This window comes from Ammospiza nelsoni, chromosome 30, assembly GCF_027579445.1.
Source record: "Ammospiza nelsoni isolate bAmmNel1 chromosome 30, bAmmNel1.pri, whole genome shotgun sequence".
Classification (NCBI taxonomy): domain Eukaryota; kingdom Metazoa; phylum Chordata; class Aves; order Passeriformes; family Passerellidae; genus Ammospiza; species Ammospiza nelsoni.
This window is the reverse complement of record NC_080662.1, coordinates 2,027,668-2,040,315: the sequence shown is the minus strand read 5'-3', so window position 1 is coordinate 2,040,315 and position 12,648 is coordinate 2,027,668. Positions and strand designations below refer to the sequence as shown.

At 49.8% G+C, this 12,648-nt stretch overlaps 1 protein-coding gene across 2 annotated transcripts in view; it reads right to left on the bottom strand.

Moving 5' to 3' along the window:
* The window catches only part of ZMAT4 (zinc finger matrin-type 4), a 51,180-nt gene extending 50,501 nt beyond the window's left edge, over positions 1–679 (bottom strand). For both annotated transcript variants that reach the window (XM_059490882.1, XM_059490883.1), the window contains exon 1: positions 534–679. The gene's annotated coding sequence lies outside the window, so the exon portion shown is untranslated. The remainder of the gene's footprint in view (positions 1–533) is intronic.
* Positions 680–12,648: the final 11,969 nt, after the last annotated feature.

Below are 12,648 nucleotides of genomic sequence, written 5' to 3'. Positions count from 1 at the left end.
GCCCCGGGAGCTCCCGTTCCGCCGCCGGGCCGTGGGGCCGCCGGTGCGGAGCTCATCCCGGCGGAGCAGCCCGAGCTGCACCCGCAGCAGCAGCAGCACAGGGGCTGCTTCCCCAGGGTCCTGCACCCACAGGCCTGCCTGCTCCGCCCGCCGCCTCACAGGTGGATGCAGCATTCCCTAAAAACTCCGCCGGGAAAGCAGCCCGGAGATCGGCGGGGCTGGAGCGCTGGCAGGGCGAGCGCCGGTCACCGCCGGGCTGCGGGGTGGCACAGGGGGCACAGCATCCCGGCGGCGAGCCCGCATCCCGGCGGCGAGCCCGCATCCCGGCTCCATCCGCAGCAGCGCTGGCATCGCCCGAACCGCGCCGGCGGTCGGTCAGTCAGTCCCAGCCCGCACCGGCACCGGACCGCCTCCCACCGCCCGCACCGACACCGCTGCGAGCAGCCTCCGCTCCCTCTGCAAACTTTCCTGCAACTCCCATCAACAGATCCCCGCAGCCACCCCCGCGGAGCCGGCGGGTCGCTGCCCGCTACCTTCGGGTCCGGCCGCTGCCTGCGGGGCCGATGTCCAGCGCCTCCAGGGCCGGTGCCTCGGGCGCGGCGGGGCCGCTCCAGCCGGGCGCCGGCGCCGCTGCCCCGCGCTCCGGGGCCGCCGCAGCCGCAGCTCCCGCCGCTCCGCCGAGCCCAGGCCGAGTGCGGCGGGGGGCGGCGGGCGGGGCCGGGCCGGGGCCGCGGCTCCTCCCCGGCAGCGCCATTGGCTCCGCCGAGCTCCGCAGGGCCGCCCGCCCGCAGCCCCCGGCCCGGCCCCGCAGCCCCACAGCCCCACAGCCCCGGGTCCCACAGCCCCCGGCCCGGCCCCACAGCCCCGGGCCCGCAGCCCCCCGTCCTCGGCCCCACAGCCCCCGGCCCGGCCCCACAGCCCCACAGCCCCGGGTCCCACAGCCCCCGGGCCCGGCCCCGCAGCCCCCGGCCCCGCGGCTTCCGAGCCACCCGGTCCGGCCGCCCCCGGAGCACGGGGCTGACACGGGCAGGGAGCGAGGAAACGTCTGTGAATGGAAAGAGGGGAGATTTAAATCAGAGGTGTGAAGAGATTCCTCCTCCCTGTGAGGATGGGGAGGCCCTGGAGGACCTGTGGCTGCCCCTGGAGGTGCTCAAGGATGGGACTTGGAACAGTCTGGTCCAGTGGAAGGTGTCCGTGCCCATGTCAGGGGTTGGAACTGGATGGTCTCTGCTATGTCTTCCAACCCAAGTCATTCCGTGAGTCTGTAGTTTTCCCCGCTGTGAAAATAGAAGGATGTGGAGAACACACTCCCAGAGTCTTCCTTCTGCAGATGACACACTCATTTTAATCCCCTGGATTTATGGATAAGCATGCCTGGCACTGCAGGTGCTCACCACACACAGCACTTGGGGATAGTGGGAGGTGAGCTCCTGCGCGGGCAGGAACGGCTTGGAGGAGAGCAAATGCCAAAGGGAACTGGGTTCATCTCCAGTCAAAGGTTGGTTACAGCCCCAGGAGAGGCAGTGAGCACTGAACAAGTGCCCCATGCCAGGGTCTGAACAGAGGAGCAAGGCAAGGACCAGAGCAAGGCAATGAACAGGGCAAGGAGAAATTGGAGGGACACAGAGCCCTGCAAACATGATGGGAAGATGATCCCTAGCACAGCATGAGGCACACATGCCAGGGAATCTGTGATGCAAAGTCAGGCTCAAACCAAGCTGTCTCCCCACTCTGAAATCCAGTAATGCCTGAGTCTGGAAAGAAGATGGATTTCCCTTATCTTTGTGCACGCTATCCCCAGGCAAAGCCACTTCAGGATGCAGAGTGACAGTCCTGGAAGCATCATCCCTCTGCCAAAGCACACCTGCAGTGGCAATGCCACCTTGCTGCCCTCCTTTCTGCCTGTGCTGGAGAGGAGGATGAGGGCTAGCAGCTATCAGAGAGGCTTTCTGTCCCAGCTCTGCTGGTGCCTCATCGCCAGCAGATGAGTTAAGGAGAGTGGGATGTGATGGAGCAGAGAGATGTCCTGCCTCAAGCCCTGTCCTGCCAGGTGTAAGGCTGTGCAAACAGCCAGGACAAAGGCAGTTAATCTGGCTCGGCTCCACCTCCCTCAGCCCCCATGATATCCCTCATCAGGGATGAGGGGGTTGTGTCTCCACAGGGATGGGGAGATGGCTTAAAGTCTTTGCAGCTCAAGGCAGTTGGTGGTTGCACCCCAGAGGAACTGTGGAGTTGTCTTGCATGTCAAGATATAGAAAAGCTCCTTTGAGCCTTCAGTTCCAAAGCCAGGTGGAATTAAGCTTGCATCATTCCCCTCCTGAACATTTGGCTCATCAGGGTGGTTAAATTCCCCCTTTTTCTCATCAAACTGCTCTGCTGTCCAGGTGTCAGCTTTGTCAGGGTCTGACAGAAATGCTGCACCTTCAGCGATCCCTGTTTGTGGGAAGCAGATGTGGCACACATCAGAGATGGACCTGGGGCCTGAGAGCTCTCTGCAGACACCCACAGCCCAGCCAGGGGTGTTGTCAGGACCTCCAAGAGCTGAGTCTGTGTAATTTAATTTGTTTATAATAAATATTCTTTGCAGGCAGTCTCAAGGATTTTGCCTGTGCAATGCAGCAAGCTGAGCCATCCCCACTCTCCTTTTGCTACCAGATACCTGAGGCCTCACCTCAGTGCTGAAATAAACTTTAAATCACCCTCTATCAACACAAACATTAGAAAGAAAAGACTTCACCAGCAGATTTTCCATTTCCAGCTTAATCTGCTTGACAGCAGTTTTACAAACTATCTGAGCTTCATGATCCTGCTTGCCTCTTTAGCTGTAAAAAATATCAGTGTTAAGGAGCATTTAAGCCATGCAACTAAGCCTTCAAAATTGACACAAACTCTTTAGAGGTGCCACCTGGAGTCTCAGATACTTCAGTGCTAAGAAGGGCAGATCAGACAATATTTGCAATGATGCAGCTACCGTTCAGGGAAGAGCTGGTTCTTAAATCCTTTCCTCACATTTTTTGGGGGATTGTGTAATTCCCAGGAGCATTCCATGTGCACTGGCAATAAATGGCAGCATAGGCACAAGAAATGTTGGAAATAATGTTGAAAACTCAGCTTTTGCTGTATCGCAGAACCCTGCAGGGCTCAGGAATATATTTCCTGGCCCTGCACTGGGCTAACTTTGGAACAACCTAAAACACATCAAAACAAGGAGCTGTAAAGCAGCAGCTGTGATTGATTAATCACAGTAGTGAAGCTGAAGGGTTTGATCATTTTCATAAGCTCTTTAACATCTTATTCTCCAAAGAAGGAGGGGTTGCCACAGACGTGGAACAAAGCAGATCACAAAGTGGAGCTGATTCCTTCTTGGAAAGGCTCTGGAGCTGCTGTGTGCCCAGCTCCTGTGTACACTCACAGCTCAGAGCCTGCACATCAGAGGACACCTCAAAACCTGCCAAAGGACCAGAGGACACTGCAAAACCTGCCCAAGGACCAAAGGACACTGCTAAACCTGCCCAAAGGACACTGCTAAACCTGCCCAAGGACCAAAGACAGTGCAAAACCTCACCAAAGGACACTGCTAAACCTGCCCAAGGACCAAAGACAGTGCAAAACCTGACCAAAGGACCAAAGGGCAGTGCCAAACCTGCCCAAGGACCAAAGGACACTGCAAAACCTGCCCAAGGACCAAAGGACAGTGCAAAAGCTTCCAAAGGACCAAAGGACACTGCCAAACCTGCCCAAGGACCAAAGGACACTGCAAAACCTGACCAAAGGAACAAAGGGCAGTGCCAAACCTTCCCAAAGGACCAAAGGGCAGTGCCAAACCTGCCCAAGGACCAAAGGACAGTGCAAAAGCTGCCAAAGGACCAAAGGACACTGCAAAACCTGACCAAAGGACCAAAGGGCAGTGCCAAACCTGCCCAAAGGACCAAAGGACAGTGGAAAAGCTGCCAAAGGACCAAAGGACACTGCCAAACCTGCCCAAAGGTCAGTGGAAAAGCTGCCAAAGGACCAAAGGACACTGCCAAACCTGCCCAAAGGACAGTGGAAAAGCTGCCAAAGGACCAAAGGACACTGCCAAACCTGCCCAAAGGACACTGGCAAACCTGCCCAAGCACATCAGTGCCAGCAGGGGAGCAGGTCACCTTGTTAGACAGAGGGGGATGCTGCAAGGAGCTGCATCTTGCACTGTAAAAATCCTAATTTCTATCTCATCTACATGTCAGTCAAACAAGTGACATGTGCTGTGCCACATACTCCAGGGGACACCATTCCAGGCCTTCCCCTGGAAAAATCCAATGTCAGCCTGTCAGGAGCCAGGACATCCCTCTGGCTGTCCTGAGCAGCCCAGACCCTGCCAGGGGTCTCAGAGCCCAGAATGCCCCTGTGTGGTTTTGATTATGACCTATGGAGCAAGTTACCAACCTTAGATGAAGATCTGCAAGCCATGACAAATTCAGTAGAATGATAATGAATTTATCACAAGGTGAAAAATAGATTTTGGGGTTTTTAGAATGGGGATTTAGAGGGGCAAAATGGAGAGATCTGGGCATGTCCAGCCTTTCTCCTTCTTCTTCTTGGCCTCCATCTTCTGCTGTGATGGTGGCACTTTTGGATTGGTTTAGAGTAGAAGCTCACTGTCTAACATAGGTGACAGGTATTGGGAAGGAATTGTAAATATTGTACATGTAGTTTTTAGTATAAAGACATAACACCACCCTGGGGGCAGGCAGAGTGCCTGGAACTGTCCTGCTGGATGGACCTCGGCAGGGCAGGAAAAAATTTTTACAAATAAGACACAATAAACAACCTTGAGACCGAGAAATGAAGAGCTCTGACTCCTTGTTCAAGCACTGGACTGAGAAAAGAGACTTTTGAACCCTTCTTGGGGTCACTCTGACAAGCTAGAGATCCTGACATCAGCCTATGGATTCAGAGCGAATTCTGAGGAGAGGAGAAATGATGCTTCACTGTGCAAAGCAGCAACATCTGCTGTTCCTGATGGCATTTTCCATTTCCCTTCCCCCTTTGTGACAGCCACCTCTCACATTCTCTCCTGCTTCACTGAGGCCCTTTGGACTTCTCCTTTCCTTAAATCAGAGCAGACAGCAGCAGGTTCTTAGCAAAACAAAGTTTTTGAAGCCTGTGCCTCTTCACTGAGGTTTGTGGGTCCTCCTGCCAGCTCCTGCTGCTTGAAACAGCCTGAAGGAGTGGCTGACCCTGGCTCCATCACACTGCTAAATATGCCCGCAGGATGTCTCCAGATAAGTGACTTTGATTTCTCCAGCTCATCCCCAACTGCGGTTTTTAATGCTGGGGATAACAAAAGGCTGATCCTCAGCTGCCTCCCAGGATCCCAGGCTCTGGCAAAGCATCGTTAGCTCTCTGCTAGAATTGCAGCACCCAGGGAGTTTGAACAAAGAGCCCCAGGCAGTCCCAGCCTGAAACACTGGGAACAATGCCATCATTCCCAGAGAGGGGAAGATGTTTGGAAATGCAATTTCCGAGGTCACCTTTTATGATCCAGGCACACCACAGAGCCTGAGAGCTCTTCTGACAGCCAAAGCCAGCGCTGGGACTTCCCACAATGCTGGAACAGTGGGTTTCCAGCTGGTAACAGCCCCATTTCCAACAGGTCCTCTCTTCCTCCCCAAATCCCACAGCAGCAGCTGCCCACCAGGCTTCTCTCAGAGGGATTTCACTCTCATTCCTGAGGAGAACAAGGCTTGGTTCACTAATCTCCGAGGCTAAAATAATTGTATGCTTTCTTTGAGAAATGGTTCCAGCACAGCCTGGGAGATGCAGCGAGGCCAGACAGAAACATATTTCCCTTGTGGTTGTGCTGCTGCCCGGCTGCCAGCACACAGACAGGCTGTTTGTGCCTCACTGGGCACAGCCCAGTCAAGTGGTTAACTTGACAACGGGAGCGTTTCTCTGAACGCTGGGGCCACCTCAGCTGACCCCCAGCCCAGCTCCACAGCTCCCCCAGCACCTCAGCATCTCCACTTCCAGGCAGTTTGTGCTTCTGCACCAGCTCCACGGGCTCCTTGCTGTCCAGCATCCTGCAGTTCTCCGGTGTCCAGCATCCAGCAGTTCTCCACTGCAGCCACATTTCTCTTCCCAGAGAAAAGCAAGGCGCAATTAATTATTCCCAAGAATATTCCTGGGTTTCACATCCTCTGAACCTCAGAGAAAGGAAAAACAATTCTTATTGTTTTTCTACTACAAAAGTAGAATGCAATATGGAGATTGTTTGCCCACAGTGATGGTGGTTTGGTTCCTTGGCCTGTCAGGGCCAAGTGTGCAGTCCCACATTTCTCTTCCCAGAGAAAAGCAAGGCACAATTCTCCCCAAAAATATTTCTGGGTTTCACATCCTCTGAACCTCAGAGAAAGGAAAAACAATTCTTATTGTTTTTCTACTACAAAAGTAGAATGCAATATGGGAATTGTTTCCCCAGAGTGATGTGTTTTGGTTCCTTGGCCTGTCAGGGCCAGGTGTGTAGCCCCACATTTCTCTTCCCAGAGAAAAGCAAGGCACAATTCTTCCCAAGAATATTCTTGCTCTCATTTGCTGTGCCTGTTCTGTGCAAAAGTAGAATGTAATATGGAGATTGTTTATCCAGAGTGATGGTGTTTTGTTTCCTTGGTGTGTGTCGGGACTGTTGGGGACAGTCACGAGATTCTGTGCAGTTGAGTGCTCGGCAGATTCAGTTTAGATATAATGTAATATAATATAGAATAATATAGTATAATAAAGTAATTAATTAGCCTTCTGATAAGATGGAGTCCTCCTCATCATTCTTTCCCCTTGTTGAGGGGCAAAAACATCATCAGTACTGCACTGCAGCCTCTTTGGCTGCTTCAGAAAGCCCCAAGATCCTCCCACCCCTCACCAAGGAGAAACCCAGGCACAGGGAGATGATTGAACCCCTCAAGCAGAAATATTGACTCCTGCACAGGAAAAACATGGACTTCAGCCCAAGCTGAGCTGTGTCCTGGAAGCCTCCTGTAAATAACAGCTTCCCTTGCCTGTGACTCACTGAGCATCACCAGTGCCCCAGTTTCTCAGAGACCTGGGGAGCAACCTCTGCCCGTGCTGCCAGCATCAGAGAGCAGTGCCACACCGAATTAACAGCTACAGCTGCTGCTGCTGCTGGAGCCCCCAGGTGGGAAGAGAGCTGAGCAAAGGGCTCTTACCAGCCAAAGCAGCTCAAAAGCTCCCTGGTGGCTGAGCAGGTGCAATCTGCCAGCCCTGAGCACAGTGCAGACACCAAGGTGTGCTCCCAGTTTGTTCTATCACCCTGAGCAGCACTGCAGACACCAAGGTGTGCTCCCAGTTTGTTCTATCGCCCTGAGCACAGTGCAGACACCAAGATGTGCTCCCAGTTTGTTCTATCGCCATGAGCAGCACTGCAGACACCAAGATGTGCTCCCAGTTTGTTCTATTGCCCTGAGCAGCAGCACAGACACCAAGATGTGCTCCCAGTTTGTTCTATTGCCCTGAGCAGCACTGCAGACACCAAGGTGTGCTCCCAGTTTGTTTACCTGCCCTGAGCAGCAGTGCAGACACCAAGGTGTGCTCCCAGTTTGTTCTATTGCCCTGAGCACAGTGCAGACACCAAGGTGTGCTCCCAGTTTGTTCTATCACCCTGAGCAGCACTGCAGACACCAAGGTGTGCTCCCAGTTTGTTCTATCGCCCTGAGCACAGTGCAGACACCAAGGTGTGCTCCCACTGCCCTGAGCACAGTGCAGACACCAAGGTGTGCTCCCAGTTTGTTCTATCGCCCTGAGCAGCACTGCAGACACCAAGGTGTGCTCCCAGTTTGTTCTATTGCCCTGAGCAGCAGTGCAGACACCAAGGTGTGCTCCCAGTTTGTTCTATTGCCCTGAGCAGCAGTGCAGACACCAAGGTGTGCTCCCAGTTTGTTCTACCTGCCCTGAGCAGCACTGCAGACACCAAGATGTGCTCCCAGTTTGTTTACCTGCCCTGAGTAGCACTGCAGACACCAAGGTGTGCTCCCAGTTTGTTCTATCGCCCTGAGCAGCAGTGCAGACACCAAGGTGTGCTCCCAGTTTGTTCTATCGCCCTGAGCAGCACTGCAGACACCAAGGTGTGCTCCCAGTTTGTTCTATCGCCCTGAGCAGCAGTGCAGACACCAAGGTGTGCTCCCAGTTTGTTCTATCGCCCTGAGCAGCACTGCAGACACCAAGGTGTGCTCCCAGTTTGTTTACCTGCCCTGAGTAGCACTGCAGACACCAAGGTGTGCTCCCAGTTTGTTCTATTGCCCTGAGCAGCACTGCAGACACCAAGGTGTGCTCCCAGTTTGTTCTACCTGCCCTGAGCAGCAGCACAGACACCAAGGTGTGCTCCCAGTTTGCTTTACCTGCCCTCTGCTGCTGCCAGCACAGGGAATAGCAGGGCAATCAGCCTGGTGGCTGTCACTGCAGGTTTCTGTGTGCCAGGACAGCCCACAGCAGTGGGAGATGCAGACCAGCTCTCCCCTGTGCTGGTGACAGCCTGCAGGGGATATCAAAAGGGATTCCCCACATCTCAGGCAGTTTGCACAAGTTCAGAAAGAGAAGCTCCCTCCCTCACCCTCTTCATGTGGGCCCCACAACACACATGGCACCAGAAGCAATTTCCATACCCCAGCCTCATGTGCAGGGCTTTCTGCCTTGCTATAAATAGTTTCTAGCACTGCTGAGCAAGGATTAATGACTTTTCTAATTATACCACCATTAGCTGGTGACAGAGGAGTGATACTGTGCAGATGTCTGAGCCCACTCAGCCAGCACTGGCTGGATTGCTCTGTGCAGAGCATACCTGTGCGTGGCACCTCATCATTTCAGAGAGCAACAAGTCACAAGTGCAGGAAAGCAAGAATAAAATAAAAGGGACTTTCTCAGTATTAAATAAGAGATGTCTGGAAACCATAAGTGCTCCAAAGGAATCCCATCAGCCTTGGGTGGCATCTCACAGAGCTGCAATTTCCATGTAAATGTTACCTGTGGTTTGTAGCCTCTCACAGCACCACTCTGGAGTCTACTGACCTGCTCCATATTGGCTTCCTGACTGACCCTTGGTTTTAAATTGGATTGCCTTATTCACCAGGCAACTGCTTGCTTTGTCCTACTGAAAATGGGCATTTTTCACACGGCCTGCCCTGCCAGGATGCCTGAACCATCACTCAGCCACTTGTGGCAGCCCTGGCAGACCCAAGCTGGAAACCAGCTTTGCCCAAACAGCTCTTTTCCATACAACCTGCTAATAATGCACTCAAGAAGTTCTTTAGAAAGGCTGTCACTTCAGAAATTGCTGATTTTCTGACAGGAAAGCACCTCTTGCAACACCTGAGGGAGGTTTCAGCCCACCTTCTGTGGTTTCAGCTTTACCATTTATAACAGCATGAACAAGGTGCAGATTTGGAGGGGAGTACAGTATTTCAGTGCCAAAATAACTCTGTTTTCCTGAACAGTGGATATGGCAATAAACATTTTCTCCTGAGGCTATGGCAGGTGCATCATTTGCCTGGGAAAATTACTGGGAAACTTAGCAGCCAAGGAGCACTTAGCTGAGCAATGCAACACTGCAGCTTCCATCTGCAGGACCCCAGCCATGAGGCAGCTCCTCTCTGTAGCCAGGCTCCAAAATCTGGATTTTCCATCCTTTCTACACTGGCTGAGCCCCTCTCAGCAGAATCTACTGGGCTGCTGATGGAGATGTTCTTTGCAAGAAGGGGAGGGATCAAGCAGGTTCTTTTTGCTCAGTCATTTGGAAATGATCAGAGTCACTCCTTGCAGCAGACATCTGCCTGTGTGGGGTGTTATTGTCATATTATCTATGACAATCACAATTCTATTAGTTCCACAATGCAATCCCTGTGTTCTGCAGAGCAGGTGAAAGGAGATGTCCTGGGTTTCTGCCGTGGGCACAGGAAGCAGCCCCTGAGGTGTGTGTGCCCAGTGTCACATTCATATTTCTTTTAAAAATCCCTTTGCCAAGGGTTCTTCTCCTGGGAAGCTGAGAAGCCTCAGAGAAAAAGGAAAACAATAATTATCTGATTGCTTCTCCTGTGTTCTGCTGCTTTGGAATGTGGTTGGACATTGTTTATCCAACTGGTGATTGTTTCATTGGTTCCATGTGAATTATTTTGACTCTTTGGCCAATCAGGGCCAAGCTGTGTTGGGACTCTGGAGAAAGTCACGAGTTTTTATTATTCTCTTTGTAGCCTTCTGTCTGTATCCTATATTCTTTAGTATAGTTTAGTATAGCATTTATAAATGCTTATAAAACAATATTACTTATAAAACAATATTATCTCCTTTGCTTCTCCTGTGTTTTGCTGCTTTGTAATGTGGTTAGAGATTATTTATCCAACAGGTGGTTATTTCATTAGTTCCATGTAAATTGTTTTGATTTATTAGCCAATCAGGGCCAAGCTGTGTTGGGGCTCTGCAGAGAGTCACGAGTTTTCATTATTATCTTTTTAACCTTCTGTAAGTATCCTTTCTGTATTCATTAGTATAGTATTATTTAATATAATATAGTATCATAAAATAATTAACTGTATAATAATAAAATAATAAATTGTATGATAATAAAATAATAAATTCTATAATAATAAAATAATAAACTTTATATATATATATAATAATGGCCATATGGCAGCTCCTGTCCCCTGGCTCCGGAGCTTCCTCTCTGTTCCAGCGCCAGCCTCATCAGAGTGCTCCAGAAACCACCGCTGCTATTTTTAGAGGGTTAACAAAATACCTCTAGGAAAAAAATAATCCGCTGGTACGTGACTCCCTTTGAGCCCAACACTCAGCAAAGGGCCACAGCATCAGCTCGGGAGCTGTGGAGATGAAACGAGACCGATGAACTCTGCCTACCCTCACCCACCTGCCCACAGAGAGGGAACACGAGCAAACAGCCAACCTTCTCTCTGGTTGCCAAGGTTTCTCATTTTTATGTATAGTTACATATATTTATAGTGCCCCTTGCTATCAAAAATGAGCAAAGGGAACAGCAGATAAGACAGCCTAGCGGGATTGTTTCTCAACAGAGTGTTTTTCACTTTTCCATGAGGCGTCAGCAGCTCTTTAAAGTCTTTTTATTATGCCCTGCATTAGATGCAGAACCATATTTCAAAGGCACTTTAATTTTGAAAAAGGAAAATGCAGATTCTGTGCTGTGCCACCTGCAAACAGGGAGGCATGACCCACATTAGAGAAACTGGGGAGGGGAGAAAGCAGGGAAGGAGAGAGGGAGGGAGCTCTGTGGAGGAGACCAGGCCACTTAAAACACTTCAAAAATAAAAACTCATGGGGAAATCGCTGCCTTTCTAATTATGGCTTTAAGGGGAGCTCCTCACCCTCTCCCTAATGATGCTGTGGAGGTCTCAGGTACCCCACATTTAAATCCACGTAGCAAAAATTAACCAGCTTAGATTCCCTGTTAAATAAAAATAACAAAGCTTCCATTATGTTTTGTTCTCCCTTAATTAGTTAGACCACAAAATTACAAATCAAAAGTCTTCTCATCTCCTCTCCATCCAGCACAGAGACTGTTATCATTTCCTGAATTTTCTGGGGATTGACTTTCACTTTTTTAAAGCATGAGAAGCTTTTAACAGCCAGAAGCAATTAGTGAAAGGAATAAAGCAGCAGCTCGGATGTCCAGATTGGTTATGGCACAGAGAGGCACCGACCTCATTAGGCCAGACTGGGAACCCTGACAGCTGTGCTCAATGCCAAAAACCAGGACAGGTGCGGAATTCAGCAGCTCTTTATCACTGGCACAAATTGTGTTACTGGTTATTACCTGGGCAGGGGAGAAGCAAAGCTCTGCTGCTGCTCTTTGGGCTTATTCTTTAAAAAATACAGCATTTAGGGCGAATGGATCTTGCCAAGATTCATTCCAGAGAGGCATTGAAACAGAGCAGAAACAATTAAAAATAATGAAATATATTATACAGATACTGTATATGTATTATGTGAAAAATGCCAATAACTTGTTTTTAGAATTTTATAAGTTTATTAGTAATAAAATGGTTATAAAAATAGTAATATAATTAGAGTAATAATAATTTGGACAATTAGGATTCAGGACAATATGAGACAATAAAAACAAAGAGTTACAGACATGCGGTTCTGGGCAAAATAAGCCCGAAAAAGGACCCACGTTAACAGAGGATTAACCCTTAAAAGCAACAGCCTGTTGCATATTCATACACCTCATACATGATGCATAAATTCCATTCAAACACAGGATTCTGTCTGGTCATCATCAACTTCTTCCTCTGAATCTTGACAGCATCTTCAGGGCTGAGGAGTCAGGAAGAAATTCATTTCTTCTAATAAGGGAGAAATAAATTCTTTTTCTCTGAAAGATTCAGGTGTCCTGTGGCTGCTAACTCAGTGTGAGTCCTTTCTTTAAAAAAAAAATAATTATATATTTCTTTCTTATTTAATATATATATTATTATAATATATATATATAGCATAGTAAGATACTATTCTATATTAACTATTCTATTTTTCTATTATTCTGTACTATTATTCTATTCTATTCTATATTCTATACTATTCTACTATTCTATTCTATTCTGTTCTATTCTATATTCTATACTATTCTATTATTCTATT